Raw genomic sequence first — 18,274 nt, 5'->3', positions numbered from 1 at the left:
CAAGGAAGGCAGGCTGTCCCCTGGGACCCAATGGAGCCCACTGGAGCCCACAGGAGGGTGGGAGAGATATGATGCCACCGGGTCCTGTCCTGAGCTTCTCCCAGCCACCAGCCTCACCACATGGTGCAAGACGGACCCCAGAACAAAGGAAGGACACACACCCTCAGGTCTGCCAGTGGCCCTGGGCACTTAGCTCATCGCAGTGAACCACACCTCCTCCTCCACCCAGGCTTTCAAAGCCTCCTTCTTCGTTCCTGGCTTTTATGTCTGTACGAACATGAGCCAGATCTAACTCATCTCCGACAGACCATTCTGACTCACCCCATGTCAGATTTTTATTAGCGGCTGTGATAGAGTAAGACAGCAAGGCTCCAACAAACGGACTATTTCCTCCCATGTGACCTCAACAGTCTTATACAATTTCTTAGCGAAAAAATCTTGTCTCCTTCCATTAAGCTCATAAAGTGGTCTAATAGTATACATGTGCGATACAGAGGTCCTTTTTTTTTTTAATTTTAAAAGGTAAAGTCAGTGAACATATCTAACTTGATGAATACGTCTCTAAAATGTCAATCCAGGCAAAGCTTTTTCTGCCTACAGTTTGAAGCCTACGTGGTGACATTTTTAAAATGCTTTCAGTCCCTCAGTGAGGCTCTTAGAAGCTAGCCAGGGCTTACTACGTGCCAGCTACTGTGTCAGGTGTTGGAGCTAAACGGACGCAGAGCTTGGAGGCTGGCTGGGGAGGGACATCCGTGACACAACCACAGCTAGAAAGGGAGGCCAGTGCTAGAAAAGAGAGCAGGCTGCATGGAGAGTGTGTACCATGGGGCTTGTGAGCTCACGAATAAGTAGGAGTGCCTGGAGTGGGGAGACGGGGGAGAGGAAGAGGGTCTTCCCATCAATGGGAATCACCTGTGCTTGGAGGCAGGCGCCATGAGGGGTATGCACAGGAAGAGAGAGGCAGCGTGGTTGAAGGGCAGAGAGACAGGGCAGAACAGGCATCAGTCAATTGGAAGGGTAGGAAGAGATGGATGGGAGGATTATGGATGCCTTTGGAGGACTGAGAATTTGTTAGAAGCTCAGTGCAGATTTCTATGGAGACAAATGCCAGGAACTGATAGGTCTTTGAAAGGTCACTCTGGCTGCCTTTTGGCAAAGGGGTTGGTAAAAGGCACGTGCAGGTGTGAACACACCAGGTGGGAGGTGAGTGCAGGAAATCAGGTGAGGGAGCATGGGAACTTGGTCCGGGGGTATATAAGGGAGAATAGCCTTTAAGGAGTTCCACAAATTGGCACCAGCTGTGGCTTCATTACAGAGCTGGAAGGGGGAGGTGGGTGTGTCCTGGAGGTTACAGAAATTACATGAGAAAGGGAAGTCATTTTAGATCTTTTTTCCAACTAGAGGAACTCTCACCTCATTGATAGAATTCCAGAGTGGGAACGGATGGACATGAGGACATCTTTGAAATGTCTGAATATATTCTTCGACATCTTTGCAAGTGATGAGGAGACCTTGACCTTAGGAGCCCTCGGCCCTCTTTGTAGCCAAAAAGATTTCACCTACAGATTTGGGTTCTCCCTTTTAAAGTCAAGGAGACAGTCCTTCCAAAGGACACCTCCTATCATTTTACCCTCTCATCATACCTCACGTGCTGGGATCTCCAAGACCCTCTGTTCCAGGTTGTGAGTATCCACTTTGGCTGGGCCGGTCTTGCCAACAACACCATCACAGGAAATCTAGAGCCTGTAGTGCTACTAATAGCATCATCTAAGACTGTATTTGCTGCCCTCATGGCCTCTTCCCACCATGACTCACTGAAGCTTTTTACACGTTGTATCTATTAAGCTATAGTTCCCAAAGCTCATCTTCTCTAGTGCCATTAATTTTTAGGGGACCAGGCAAACCTTAAACTTGTCCCCCTTAATTGGATTCCTGTGCCCCCACAATCTCTTTGAATGCCTTTCACCATGATCCTTGAATGAGATCTGAGACCACTACTGGTACCTAACACTTCTTGGCACCTTGTCTGTTAGGTTCTTGGAAGAGGAGGTGGCTATGGAGGTGAGTGGGGATGGGAGTGGGAGGATTTCTCCCTTCACTTCCCTTTTTGTTTTTTCAAATAATGGGTTTTGAGGGGGAGGGAAAGGTTAACCAGATAACTTATTTTCCATCTCCCATCGATAAAATGTTTACCACTCCCCACTGGAAGAATTTAGATCTTTCTTTTGAATCTCCAGGAAAATCTCCCAAACCCAGCCCACCACCATGTGGATTCAGCCATCTTCTGATTCACCTCCAGATTGTCTCCTCCTAACTGCTCAAGCCACACGTTAAGGGCGAAATGCTCAATGTCCAAGCAATTAAGTGGGGAACACGTTTATCTAAGCAATTGCATGCAGCTCTGTATCTGCGTACAGGGGGTCTCTCCCAAGCCTTTCCAACCTCAGCAAAACAAGAAAAAGCCCCAGCGATCTGGGGGTATATATCATTCATTCATTCCTGTGTTCAACACTCATGGCGGATCCCCACCAAGACAGTGGGAGAGCAAGGCGGGGAGAAATCCTGGAAGCTGAAGTCTGAGGAAGATTTCAAATTCAAGTCAGAGATGAAAGAAACATCCGGACTCAGTCCTCAGGTACACGCAGTATTCTGAACTGAGGCTAGAACCAGAGGCCATTCTAATGAAAGGCCTCTACAGGTGGGCTCTGACAGGTGGGCTCCAACTGGGTTTCGTGTATTTTCGTTCATGAAATAGCTCTGCGGTTCAACATGCAGAACAAAACCATTTAATAAAAGTGAAAATGAGGAGAGGAAAGGGACTAGGAGAAGGCATGTGAATGGGGAGAGAGAAAGAGCCAGGGCGGAAAAACCAAGAATCCCTCCCTGCCCTCCTTGCTGCCAGGGAGGTCTGAGGGACTATTTTCCACCTGGGATCCCAAGTCCAGAACAAAAGCGGTGTGGCCACAGCGCGGGACGAGGGAAGGGGGTCGTCAGCACTCGCGCGTGTTGGTGCCCAATGATGGGGGCTACCGTGCCCGCTGGCGTGGGCGGGGGGGTGGGGCACCTGGCGTGGCGCCATCCCCGGCCCAACGCCATGCGGACCAGGGTGCGGCGTGGTGTCTGGGGTGGTCCCGGTGCCCCGGGGGTCGCGGGTGGCTGGGCTTCGACACCCCCGCGAGTTTGCAGCCCGCGCTTCCCGCTCCAGGTGAGGGCGCAGCGCGGTGTAACTTTACCTGTGCGCAGAGGGTTGTCCGGAGAAGCCATGGGGCGGGGAGGGGCAGCCAGTGGCTGGAGCCAGACGGCGAGGCCTGGGGGGCTGGGCTGGAGCGCGGGAGCGCAGGGACGGCGAGTCGGGGGTCCGGCAGTCCCAGCTGGGCCGCAGAACAGCACCGGGGCGCTGCGGACCCCTCCTCCGGCAGCCCCTCCACCTACTCCCAGACTCTCAGCCGAGACCTCGGTGAGCTCACTTCCCACGTGGGCAATTAACAAAGCCCCTTCTCCGCCCCGCCCCTGCCCCACTCGCTTTTGAGGCGCGGGGCGGGGGGGGGGGGGGGGCGGGCCTGCGAGCGTCGCCAGCGCCCGCGCTGGGCGGCCTCCTAGCCTGGCTCCCGGAGCGGGTGTCTGCGCGAGGTCTGGCTACGAAAATATCATCAGCCCTAAACCCCAGCTGCACTCTGGGGTCAGTTTGCTGGCTTCCTGATTGCGCCCAAAGCGGGGAACCAGCTTCCCCAGCACAGGCCTGGGCTGAGATGCCTGCCTGCGATCTGTTGGAGCAGTCTCCTCCTCTCCAGACAGGGTCCCCCTGTTGCATGATGGCACGTGTGAATAACTTGGACCTGGATGTTTGGGTTTTTTGTTTGTTTTTTTGTCATTGGTTATTACATGACCTCCACAAAGGTGCTCCACAAAGGGAGTGAAAAGAGGACGCCTGATATATACGCATAAGGCCATTCTAGAACAATAGCTTGGGGTTCTCTCAGAAATGCGGCATTGGTCCTTGCACTACGGTTTAATAGAAAAGGAATTATGCACCAAGTTACTTAAGTGAGCATAGGTTGAAATAGTTTGCCGTGAATAAATATTTAAAATAATTATATTTTAACGAAATCTATCATCAGTCATAAATTACATGAAGGTTACAGGCAATTTAAATGCAAGAGCACTCTCTTCAGGGTTTTAAATAATCCGTGTCTGTCTTGGCACATGAGAATGCAAAGATAGGAAGTGGTTTGTAAAAGATCATATAATAGCTTTTACTATATGGTATCAGCAATTTATCATAAAAGAGTGGCCTCCAGCTAAAAACTCAGCTTTGAAAAATGCAGAAAAGCAGCAAACGTTTACATACCCTCTTGGTGACCAGAGGCGTGCTTTGTGCCCCTCATCATCTCTTTCTCATGGTTCTGAGGCCCATGGCGCTCAGTAGTTTGGTGTCTTATTCTCTGGGATAGGCCATTGAAGAAATACCAGGCCCAGAGAAGAATGTCCTGCTGGGTGTCTGAAGAAAGTACAACCTTCTACATGAAACTTTCTGGGGAATTTGTTAGTGGGAGGATACACTTCTCTTTGGTCTGCTTCTGATAGGAAGGGAAAATTTATTTTAAAGATTTTATTTATTTATTTGACAGACAGAGATCACAAGTAGGCAGAGAGCAGGCAGAGAGAGAGGTGGAAGCAGGCTCCACGCTGAGCAGAGAGCAGGACATGGGGCTCAATCCCAGGACCCTAGGATCATGACCTGAGCTGAATGCAGAGGCTTTAACTCACTGAGCCACTGGGGTGCCCCAGGAAGGGAAATATTTTTAAGAGTATTTTCTCTTTGAATCTATTTTGAGGTTTGGTTCGTGGTTCTTTCTGACTTCTCATGAAGATGGAATTATTTCTGAGGTTGGTTGTCAGGAACCGCATATCAAATCGAGCTATCTTGTTAGCAAAAAATAAATAAATAAATAAATAAATAAAAGCTCAAGTGTTGGTATAAAGCTATTATGCTTTTCAAAACCCCGAACTATAATTCATGTATCGTGGTCATTCTTTATCATCTCAAACAGGAGAGAGGTGGCAGAAACGCACTTTCAGGTTAATTTTTTTTACAAGGAAGATTGACTTATGAACCTACTTTGTTATTCCCTTTCATTCAATTTCCCTGTACCTCCTTTTCTATGAATTGTAATGGTAACCCATCATTATTTTTATTGTTGGCATGTGCTTTGTGAACCATAAAGTGTACGCTATAAATGGGAGTGCTTTTCTTTTTTTGCAGTTTATGAAAAACTAATTTTTTAAATTTATTTTTTATTTATTTTCAGCATAACAGTATTCATTCTTTTTGCACCACACCCAATGCTCCATGCAAGCAGTGCCCTCTATAATACCCACCACCTGGTACCCCAACCTCCCAACCCCCGGCCCCTTCAAAACCCTCAGATTGTTTTTTAGTGTCCATAGTCCCTCATGGTTCACCTCCCCTTTCAATTTCCCCCACCTCCCTTCTCCTCTCTAACTCCCCATGTCCACGAAAATCTAATTTAAAAACATTCATCCACCAGAGTACCCAAAGGGCTCCCATATAAACTATCTGTCGTTACATTATGTCATTCTGCTTTTGCTTCTATTGCTGTCCAAACAATGTTTTAAAACATTATTTAAAATGGGCCTTTTTAACAAGATTTTTCCAAAGCATTTATTTATTCATTTGTCAGAAAGATAGCACAAGCAGAGGGAGAGGCAGGCAGAGTGGGAATCAGGCTCCTGGTAAGCAAGAAGCCTGATGGGGGACTCGATCCCAGGATGCTGGGATTATGACCAGAGATGGAGGTAGACAATTAACCAACTGAGCCATCCATGTATCCCTGAAACGGGCATTTTTGACATTTCCTGATAGCACCTACACACTCATGAATCTCAGATTCATGATATATGGGGCTAGTGGACTTGACAATCATGGAGTCAGGCATGCTGGATTTGACTCACAGGCCTCTCACTGTGAATTTGGGTGGCTTACTAAACTTGCTACATATAAACCCAAGCGTGTAAGAATTTGCAGGATTGTGACAGTTCAGTGGTATAATGTATACATAAAAATACCTAAGCCAGTGTCTCTCACAAAGTAGGTACAAATATACCAGCTCCCTTCCTGCCTTCATTCTCTCCTTGGAATTCCGTCCCTTGGGAGAAGTTCCTACTGTCTTTGTTACAAGAAATGAATATTTACTACACTGTTGGTGCATAGCATGGATCAATACATTGAGTGATAGTATTAACATACTTCTTGAACTTCCCATTGCCCCCCAAGCACCAAATAAAATGTTGTGCTCTGGGGAAACCAAAGGGAGAGGTCCCCAACTTTCAGGAGTTATGGACAGGAGAGAGATGCAAATACTGTGTCAGTGTGGAACCAGGGTAACTAATGTTTAAACCAGGAAGAGAATGTGTGTGTGGAAGAAAGGCACTGATTATGTATAAAGCCATTTGGCTGGATGGTGACTACCCTCAGACTGACAATTTGCCATGAAAGCTTCCAGGCAAATTTGAGATCTTTATTAGTGACAATATGGCTATAGACTTAAGGGGAAGAAAAAATCCAAAAACCAAAAACCAAAACACACATACACACAAACTGTTGGTCTTGTGTCTTTTCACAAATAATGACAGTTATCAGAAATTTTATCTTTAAATGGGGAAAACAGCAACTGAAAATGTATTTCATTTGATTCATCACAGAATATGGTGTTTTTGTTCATTTCACACCATTTTTGTTAAGTTTTATTTAAATTAATGCAATCTGAGATAAAATGTTAATATTCCTGAGGGTATGGACATTTTATACAAATGAAGCCAGCTAAGTGGGCTTCTGGACAGTGTCTGATCTATTTATAAAATTAGCTGGTGCTAAGTGGTTTGTTCCCGAACAAGACAACGCCTTCCCTCCGTTGCATTTGCTTGCTACAGCCTAAGTTCACTTGTCTCCTTAAATTTTGTCCAGAGTGTGTTAAAGCAGTCATAGGGGACCTGGGTGGTTTTGCCATCTCCCTTCTCATGACAATGCCCCAGTTTTATCCTGGAGAATCAACGTTCCCGCTTTCAGTCCATGCAGTTAGGCGGCGGCAACTTCACCCTGGCTCCTGACTCTAGCAGTTGGCATGTCACGCACTAATGGCCTTTGAGAACATCACTGAGTGAGCCGTGAGTTTAGTCAATGCACGAGACCTTTGCTGGGTCGGTGAGGAGGTGGGTCTCTGAATAACTAGCCTGAGATCCACTTGTGTGTGGTGGAACAAATGAGCAGAGTGATTTGTTGGCCAGGGTGCCAATCCTAGAGAGCCCTGAATGCCAGAAAAAAGCATTTGAGACTATTTTTTTCAGGCAACAGGAAGCCAGGAAGCTAGTTTTGAAAAGCAGCACATGAAAATTGGTGGTGTTTTTTTTTAAATTTTATTTATTTATTTGACAGACAGAGATTACAAGTAGGCAGAGAGGCAGTCAGAGAGAGGAGGAAGCAGGCTTCCTGCTGAGCTGAGAGCCCGATGCAGGGCTCGGTCCCAGGACCCTGAGATCATGACCTGAGCCAAAGGCAGAGGCTTAACCCACTGAGCCACCTCGGTGCCCCTGGTTGCCTTTTTATGCATTCCTTGTCTCACATGAAGTGATTACAAATTTGCAGATGTGCATTAAAATTATGTATTCCAAAATGTTAACAGAGGAATTAAAAAACTTATTAAGTAAAATATTATCATTTTTGTTGATTTGAAGCCTATTTGACAAGGGACATAGCATTCTGGTGCATATAGGTAAACATGAATAATTATTTTTAAAAAAATCTTTATTTATTTATTTGACAGAGATCACAAGTAGGCAGAGACAGGCAGAAAGAGGGAGGGGGAAGCAGGTTCCCCGCTGAGCAGAGAACCTGATGTGGGGCTTGATCTCAGGACCCTGAGATCATGACCTGAGCTAAAGGCAGAGGCTTAACCCGCTGAGCCACCCAGGTGCCCCTAAACATGAATAAGTCTTTTTTTTTTTTAATTTTTTATTTTTTATAAACATATATTTTTATCCCCAGGGGTACAGGTCTGTGAATCACCAGGTTTACACACTTCACAGCACTCACCAAATCACATACCCTCCCCAATGTCCATAATCCCACCCCCTTCTCCCAAACCCCCTCCCCCCCGGCAACCCTCAGTTTGTTTTGTGAGATTAAGAGTCACTTATGGTTTGTCTCCCTCCCAATCCCATCTTGTTTCATTTATTCTTCTTCTACCCACTTAAGCCTCCATGTTGTATCACCACTTCCTCATATCAGGGAGATCATATGATAGTTGTCTTTCTCTGCTTGACTTATTTCGCTAAGCATGATACGCTCTAGTTCCATCCATGTTGTTGCAAATGGCAAGATTTCATTTCTTTTGATGGCTGCATAGTATTCCATTGTGTATATATACCACATCTTCTTGATCCATTCATCTGTTGATGGGCATCTAGGTTCTTTCCATAGTTTGGCTATTGTGGACATTGCTGCTATAAACATTCGGGTGCATGTGCCCCTTTGGATCACTACATTTGTATATTTAGGGTAAATACCCAATAGTGCAATTGCTGGGTCATAGGGCAGTTCTATTTTCAACATTTTGAGGAACCTCCATGCTGTTTTCCAGAGTGGCTGCACCAGCTTGCATTCCCACCAACAGTGTAGGAGGGTTCCCCTTTCTCCGCATCCTCGCCAGCATCTGTCATTTCCTGACTTGTTGATTTTAGCCATTCTGACTGGTGTGAGGTGATATCTCATTGTGGTTGTGATTTGTATTTCCCTGATGCCGAGTGATATGGAGCACTTTTTCATGTGTCTGTTCGCCATCTGGATGTCTTCTTTGCAGAAATGTCTGTTCATGTCCTCTGCCCATTTCTTGATTGGATTATTTGTTCTTTGGGTGTTGAGTTTGCTAAGTTCTTTATAGATTCTGGACACTAGTCCTTTATCTGATATGTCGTTTGCAAATATCTTCTCCCATTCTGTCAGTTGTCTTTTGATTTTGTTAACTGTTTCCTTTGCTGTGCAAAAGCTTTTGATCTTGATGAAATCCCAGTAGTTCATTTTTTCCCTTGCTTCCCTTGCCTTTTGCGTTGTTCCTAGGAAGATGTTGCTGTGGCAGAGGTCGAAGAGGTTGCTGCCCGTGTTCTCCTCAAGGATTTTGATGGATTCCTTTCTCACATTGAGGTCCTTCATCCATTTTGAGTCTATTTTTGTGTGTGGTGTAAGGGAATGGTCCAATTTCATTTTTCTGCATGTGGCTGTCCAATTTTCCCAGCACCATTTATTGAAAAGGCTGTCTTTTTTCCATTGGACATTCTTTCCTGCTTTGTCGAAGATTAGTTGACCATAGATTTGAGGGTCTATTTCTGGGCTCTCTATTCTGTTCCATTGATCTATGTGTCTGTTTTTGTGCCAGTACCATGCTGTCTTGATGATGACAGCTTTGTAATAGAGCCTGAAGTCCGGAATTGTGATGCCACCAACGTTGGCTTTCTTTTTCAATATCCCTTTGGCTATTCGAGGTCTTTTCTGGTTCCATATAAATTTTAGCATTATTTGTTCCATTTCTTTGAAAAAGATGGATGGTACTTTGATAGGAATTGCATTAAATGTGTAGATTGCTTTAGGTAGCATAGACATTTTCACAATATTTATTCTTCCAATCCAGGAGCATGGAACATTTTTCCATTTCTTGGTGTCTTCCTCAATTTCTTTCCTGAGTACTTTATAGTTTTCTGAGTATAGATTCTGTGTCTCTTTGGTTAGGTTTATTCCTAGGTATCTTATGGTTTTGGATGCAATTGTAAATGGGATTGACTCCTTAATATCTCTTTCTTCTGTCTTGCTGTTGGTGTAGAGAAATGCAACTGATTTCTGTGCATTGATTTTATATCCTGACACTTTACTGAATTCCTGTATAAGTTCTAGCAGTTTTGGAGTGGAGTCTTTTGGGTTTTCCACATATAGTATCATATCATCTGCGAAGAGTGATAATTTGACTTCTTCTTTGCCGATTTGGATGCCTTTAATTTCCTTTTGTTGTCTGATTGCTGAGGCTAGGACCTCTAGTACGATGTTGAATAGCAGTGGTGATAATGGACATCCCTGCCGTGTTCCTGACCTTAGCGGAAAAGCTTTCAGTTTTTCTCCATTGAGAATGATATTTGCGGTGGGTTTTTCATAGATGGCTTTGATGATATGGACTGGAACATGAATAAGTCTTAAAGGTTCCTCTACTCACTTATATAGAAGCCCTTTTCCAAACAGAAGATTAAATCTCTCTTGGCTACTCCTATCAGCTTATTTTGGATTATTTTCCATCCAGAAGCATGAACTAGAAAACCACAGTTTTTACACAGTGTTTGGTTTTCCACCAAGAGAATCACATAATTTGTGGTGATTCAGTGTTGTGTGTTGCTAAAAGCATTTCCAATGCTGTGGATACAAGAGGGCAGTGCAGAGAGGTAAGGAAACAGGAGAAAAGGTATGGCTCTCTAATCAGCACTTTATTCTAGAATTTTCCTCCAGCCTTGGGAGCTCAACACTCACACGTGTGTGCTGGTGCCTTGATCTCATGGGCCACAGTGTTCAGCATCTTCCAGCTGCTTTTTTAGTGAATACATATGCAACAATTGATTTCTTGCCCTGGCCTTTGTGAGAAAAATCTGTTCAGAGGGATGGACTTTACATATATATATATACATATATATATATCTGTATATATATATATTAATATTTTATTTATTTATTTGACAGACAGAGATCACAAGTACACAGAGAGGCAGGCAGAGAGAGAGGGAGAAGCAGGTTCCCCCCTGAGCAGAGAGGCTCCGATGCAGGGCTTGATCCCAGAACCCTGGGATCATGTCCTGAGTCGAAGGCAGAGACCCACTGAGCCACCCAGGTGCCCCTGGACTTGCTATATTAAAACCTGAACCCCAACTATCTAACGTCAGCCAGAGGAGATTTTGTTGTTTCAGCTGTTAGAAGAGAATAGAGAAGAAAACCCGGTGTTATCAGTGACAAGCTAAAGCTTGTATGGTAAGCACCCCACAGTTTAGTTTCCTGCGTTTTGTACCTCCATAATGTGGAACACAGGCTCAGGTTGCTGACATGGATATATACAAGTTCATCCATCATTAAATAAGTTATTTTAACAACTTGTCATTTAGAATTTATTCTGAGCTTGGACAATAAGGTAGGCTTAGATCCAAGTGAATCAACTGAGAAACTATTAGAACGTAAGTGAGTTCATTTTGGAGGAGAGGAAAGCTCAACAAATGGAACCCCAACAGCTTTCTTATAGACCAGCAATACCCAAACGGGGAGGGGAAACAATCCCATTTACAGTAGCCAATAAAGGGGCTCCTGGGTGGCTCAGTGGGTTAGGCCCCTGTCTTCGGCTCAGGTCATGGTCTCAGGGTCCTAGGATTGAGCCCTGCATCAGGCTCTCTGCTCAGCGGGGAGCCTGCTTCTCCCTCTCCCTCTTTCTCTGCCTATTTGTGATTTCTCTCTCCATTAAATAAATAAGATTTATTTTAAAAATTTATACAGTAGCAAATAAAGCTATAAATTTACTGGAGATAAATTCAATAACATTGTTTAAAAATTGCAAGAACTGAGATGCCTGGGTGGTGCAGTTGGTAAGCGCCTGATTCTTGGTTTTGGGCACCAGTCGTGATCTTGGGGTCGTGAGATTGACCCCCAAAAAGGGCTCTGTGCTCAGCACGGAGTCTGCTTGGGACTCTTTCTCCCTCTGCCTCTGCCTTTAAAATAAAAAGTAAATCTTTAAAAATAAATTGCATGAACTACAGAGCTTTCCTGAAAGCCATAAAAAGGAAATCTGACTAAAGAGAAAACTATACCAGGTTAATAGGCAAGAAGCATCAATACTGGGGCCCCGGGATGGCTCAGTATATTAAGCATCTGCCTTTGGCTCAGGTCATGATCCCAGTGCCCTGGGATCTAGCCAGGGAGCTGGCACCTGGCTCAGTCTGCTTATCCCTCTCCCTCTTACCCCCACCCCCCAGCTCATGTTCTCTCTCTCTCAAACAAATAAATAAAAATCTTTAAAAAAAAAAAAAAGAGGCTTCAATACTCATGATTCCCTAATGAATCTATCGAGTTAATAAAACACAATCAAGTTAATAAGATTTTCTTAGAACATGAAACTGTTTGCAAATGTATATGAGAGGGTGAATAAAAGAATTTTGAGGAAGAATAAAAAAGGGGGGATTTGCCCTACAAGATAGCAAGATATTATAAAGCAACAGTAAATAAAACAGTTGGTGTGAAAAAAAAAGATTAATGGGAGCAGAAAAAATTTCAAGCACAGACTCTTGTATCTTTTGGAAATTTGCTGTATGACAGATATTTAAATGGTGAGGGGCACCTGGGTGGTTCAGCTGGTTAAGGGACCAACTCTTGGTTTCTCCTCAGGTCTTGACCTCATGGGTCTTTGTGGTAAGCCCCACCTCAGGCTCTGTGCTCAGCAAGGATTCTGCCTGGGTTTCTCTCTTTCTGCTCCTTGTCCCACTCACATGCATGCAGGTGTACACTCTCTCTCTCTCAAATAATAAAATCTTTTTTTTTTTTTTAAAGTGGTGAGAAGATGGATAGTCCAAAAATAGTATTGGAATATTTGGATTGAGATGAACAATGCAAATTATATCCCTACCTCACCTTATACAGAAAAGTTTCAAACAGATTAAATATCTAACTGTAAAGCATTTAATTTTAAAATTACTAAGAAAGACTAAAATTACTAAGAAGTAGAGAATGTCTTAATAACTTCAGGAGCAGGAAAGGCTTTCTTTTAAAAAAAAATTTATTTATTTATTTATTTGAGAGAGAGAGAAAGAAGGGTCGGTGGGGAGAGGGAGAGAGAGTCTTAACCAGACTCTGTACTGAGTGTTGAGCCCAACGTGGGGCTGGATCTCTTGACCCTGAGACCAAAGCAAGAGTCAGTTGCTTAACTGACTGAGCCACCCCAGTGCACCAGAAAGGCTTTCTTAAGGCCAAAAAATAAGCAGATATAAAGTCTAACTGAATATAAATTGAAACTCTGCACCAGAAAACAATAAAAAATTATAAAATGGGGATGTTTCTAGTAAAAAGTTTCTATGGCTGGGGTTGAAGAGGTTGCTGCCTGTTTTCTCTTCAAGGATTTTGATGGATTACTGTCTCACATTGAGTTCTTTCATCCATTAACTGAGGGGTTTCTGGGGAGCTGGGAGGGGAGAGATAGGGTGGCTGGGTTATGGATACTGGGTAGGGTATGTGCTGTGGTGTGTGATGTGAATCATATAAGACTAATGATTCACAGGCCTGTACCCCTGAAACAAATAATACGTTACATGTTAATGAACAAGAAAAAAAAAAACAAAAACGAAAAATTTTAAAAAATTTATACAATAAGGGCAAGCTTAGAGAAATTAACTATGTAATATTCTATTTTATAACTAAGTAAAATATAAAATAAAATTTAAATATAAAATATATTTCTTTCCTATAATTTTTTTAAAAGATTTTATTTATTTATTTGACACACACACACACAGAGTTCGCAAACAGGCAGACAGGCAAGCAGAGAGGGGGGGGAAGCAGGCTCCCTGCTGAGCAGAGAGCCCAATTCGGGGCTGGATCCCAGGAACCTGAGATCATGACCTGGGCCAAAAGCAGAGGCTTAACCCACTGAGCCACCCAGGTGCCCCTAAAATATTTATATTTCTAATTATAAAATAGAATAGTATATAATATATATTTATGTATATAAAATAAAAGGCGAGGATCAAAAGTTTTCAGCATTCATTTAAACAAATTAAAGTATGTTAAAAAATAATATAAGGTTAGATAAAAACTAAGTAGAAAATTCCTAGGAGAAACCAAAATGACCAATAAAAATATGATAAGGTGCTCAACATTGTAAAAATAAGAGAAATACTGGGGCGCCTGGGTGGCTCAGTGGGTTAAAACCTCCGCCTTTGGCTCAGGTCTTGTTCCCAGGGTCCTAGAATTGAGCCCCACATTGGGCTCTCTGCTCAGCGGGAAGCCTGGTTCCCTTCCTCTCTCTCTGCCTGCCTCTCTGCCTACTTGTGATCTCTGTCAAATAAATAAAATCTTTAAAAATAATAAACCTGGTGATTCACAGACCTGGGGATAAAAATATATGTTTATAAAAAATATATGTTTATAAAAAATAAATAAATAAATAAATAAATAAATAAATAAAATCTTTTAAAAAAGTAAGAGAAATACAAATTAAAGTATTAGTGACATAGCAGACTGGCAAAACGTTAAAAGCTTGCCAATATCAAATATGGGCAAAATTGCAAAGAAACAGGTCTTCTTACAGTCTGAGAATGTAAAGTAATAATGGTCACATTGGAGAGCGTTGGCCTAAAATTGCTAAATTTGCTAAAATTGACCTAAGATATCCGTTACATGTGATACAAGGAGGAACGCATAAGAATGTTGTTTGCAGCATTGTTTGTAATGGCAAATATTAGAAACAACATAAATGGCAACCAATAGGAGGATGAATAAATATATAATATAATCATGCAAGATAATATTTTACAGAAGTTAGCAAAAATAAGCTAAAACTTTTTAAATGAAAAAACAAGTTGCACAGTGATATGAGGGGTAGACACAAGCCAATCTATGTTCTCTATAACTACATGTACAATTTTTTAAAAAATGGATGTATGTCAACTTTACCTTATGACCAAGGTAGAGTAACAGGAAGCAGATTTACCCTTTTACCTGAAATAAGAACAAAAACCCCAAGTAAAATATATGAAACAAGAGTTTTTAAGGCACTACACAACAGATAAAAAATGTCAATGATTTCTAAGAGTCAGGATATAAGCAAGATGATTCTTATAATTTTCCCAGCTTACTTTCTTAAGGGAATTTCCCAGTTGCAGTGCAGAGAACGGGAATGCAGACAAATCCCTGGGACTCCCTAATGTGAAGAGATGAAACTAGAAGTCACAGGACAGAATGCTATAGAGTCTTCACAGAAGGTTCCTCAGAGATCCATGGAATGTCCCTCTTGACTACTCAGCATAACATTTACTGATGGAGGCATTCACGTTGGAAATGACCCAGAGTTGGAGATAGAATGATTAGAGGGACAATGTCAGACAGTTAGAGGGGACAATGAGTGGTGCTCACTCAGAGCCACGAATAGTGCTTAGTCCTACCAACAGGACTAGAAAAACCTTCTATTTCATAGGAATTTGGCAGAGTTCACACAAGAGTCTTGCCTCAGTAGTAGAGAAGAATTAGGAGAATAATTATCCCTGGACTGATGGAGCGCTGCCCCATTTCCACCCAACAAATCTTAAAAGCAAGACCCAGAAGGATCAAACTCTTTTCAAGTAACTTAGCTGCATCCTGAAAAAATCAATAAACACAGATATAAAATATAGAAATACAAAAATATCCAATACCCAACAAGGGACATGCACAGACTATGACATAAATATAAACGTAATAATTGATTTTGTTTATCCATTTTACACAATTAACTGGTGGTTAGCATATTTGAAATAGATATGAGACTCTTCCTGTCTGAGATTGTATACCAACCTTTCCTTTGTGTCACACTGTTTTGATCTCTTTTAAATGGAAAATCGTTTCATGCTATTGTCAATTATTTTTATCCAATCAGGTTTTCTTTGGGGAACTGGGGAGCATTAGGAAGAGAGGAAATAATGAAGAGGAACAAGGAAGTGCACCGAAAGGGAAGGTAGAGGGCACCAAAGGCAAACACAAGTACAGAGGACCTGTGCATGAGCCATCTCAAACCAACATCTGTTTCAGCAGTTTCAGGGGAAGAAACGTGTACTTTTTTTTTTTAATTCAAAAGCCAATTTTATTTCTATGATAGACAAAACATTATACATAACAGGATAATGAGAGTTTTGGTGACATTTATGTGTCTGAAACGTGTACTTTTTTATCACTAAGTTATAGTTGACACAATTAGCATGGAGAAAAATTTAATTCAGTTGAAACAGAAGGGGAAGCTTAAGTTGCACATTGTAGAATATAATTTCTCATAGATTAACAGAATTTAATTGACCTTCCTTTTGTGATTATTAAGAACTTGCATTTTAGAAATGCATATCACCAGCATTTCCATACAAACTTTCTCAGTTTCAGGACTCCTTGACTACTCAGCATAAGTAGTCTTCTTATTCTTTTTTTTTTTAAAGATTTTATTTATTTATTTGACAGAGGGAACACAACTAAGCAGAGAGACAAGCAGAAGGAGAGAGAGAAACAGGCTCACCACTGAGCAGAGAGTCTTACATGCGGCTCAATCCCAGTACTCTGGGATCATGACCTGAGCTGAAGGCAGTGGCTTAACTGACTGAGCTGCCCAGGAGCCCCAAGGGCTCCTTACTATTCAGTTGAGAGAATGGGGTGTCACTTAACTTGTTTCAACAGGCAACTCCTTATGATACATTTTCCATTTCAATCAGTGCAAAGACTTGGAAGTGTTGAAAGAGGACTACTAATCCTCATGTGTCTCCTCCCCCAACCTCCTTTCCCAACCAAAAGATCCAATCAGTCATGAATATTATAGTCATTTTCTTAATCGATTTTGGGATTAGGGGTTTATAGATGTGAACTTGGATATAAAAAGAAAATAATACAAAGAAGAATAATTTCAAGTGCGTGAAGATAATCATTTCAGCTGAAGTATAACTAAGAAATAAAGGAAGAGTAGATGCACCTTCGTGTTCAATAATAGAGTGGTTGAATTATGATACCTTAATGATGATCACAAAAGTAAACTGATACAACAATAACATCATTATTTTGCTTTCAAATACTTAAAGCTTTATAATGGCCAGCATGGAGCCTGAAAGTCATCCCCACTCCTCCCTGACAACAAGTAAAAAGCTCAACAAACTGGAAAGTCAACAGCCCTCTTTAGGTCTATCAGGGAAGTGGGGTCACAGGGCAAAGCACTGCCTTCAAACATTGGAGAAATCAGCAGGCCCGTATAGAAGATTACAATCTACCAGAACAGAAAGCCACACACAGAAACCTTCACTGGAATTCGTAGGAAGGCAGGAAAACCTGGACTGTAATTGTTCAGTTGCTGAAGGCTCAGTGTAGGTTTCTGAGAAATAAAAACTCCAGGGGGCAGGGGGATGGGGAACCACACATTTTTAGGAATTTTACCTCATGAGTTTGACCAGGTTCTCACAGTGACTATCAGTAGCAAGAAGTGAATTGGAATCATTTTGAAATACTCAGAGCATTCTGTTATTAAAAAGGCTTCCCTCTCAGAGGAACTATTCTACCAGAGTCTAAACTACTGGTGTTTTATCACAGCCTAACCAACCCAGAGGAAGGAAATGTCCAACCTCATCTGGCTCTCACCTTCCACATGGGGGAAAGGAAAGACCCAAGTCCAACCTACTTTAGCAATTTTGTCTCATCTCGGGGCAAAAGTGGACTGAGAAGCATTTGTGAGGTTCACAGTCCAGAGACACAGACTCACCAGAAGACTGAAACCAAGTAATAGGACTACAGAATGCTTCCTCACCCCAACACTCACCACTACATTACTAAAGGCTGGCGTATGAGAGGCCCATGTGCCACAGTTCCTTTTACCTGGTACATCATGTCTGGCTATCAAGAAAAAGTTACAAGGCATACTAAAAAGGCAACACAATTTGAAGAAACAGCAATGGCAAGATTGTTGGAATTATCAACCAGAGAACTGAAAACTCTAATCAATATGGTATGGGCTCTAATGGATACAGTGGACATCAGGCAAGAGTGGATTGACAACTTAAGTAGGAAGAAGTAAGTTCTCAAAAGAAAAAATTTTTTAAATGCTAGGGGGAAAAAACACTGTAGCAGAAATAAAGAATGCCTCTGATGGGCTCATCAGCATATGGGATATGGCTGAGGAGAAAAATTCAGAGCTTCAGGATAAGACAGTAGAAAATTCTAAAATGGAAGAGAAAAGGTAAAGAAGATAGAAAAAGAAAGTAGAACAAAATATTCTGGAACTGAGATGTAGCTACAAAAGTTTTAACATACATGTAATGGGAATATCAGAAGAAAAACAAAAGAAATATTTGAAGTGATAATGATTGAGATCTGCAAGGTCCTTTGCCTTGTAAAGGTGACATATTTATCGGTTCTGGGGTGGTGGACAGGGACAACTCTGAGAAATATTTCGTGTACAAGAGTGGAGCACCCGGATTG

The sequence above is a fragment of the Mustela lutreola genome, chromosome 14 (genome assembly GCF_030435805.1).
Source record: "Mustela lutreola isolate mMusLut2 chromosome 14, mMusLut2.pri, whole genome shotgun sequence".
In the NCBI taxonomy this organism is placed as follows: domain Eukaryota; kingdom Metazoa; phylum Chordata; class Mammalia; order Carnivora; family Mustelidae; genus Mustela; species Mustela lutreola.
This window is presented reverse-complemented; position numbering follows the sequence as displayed.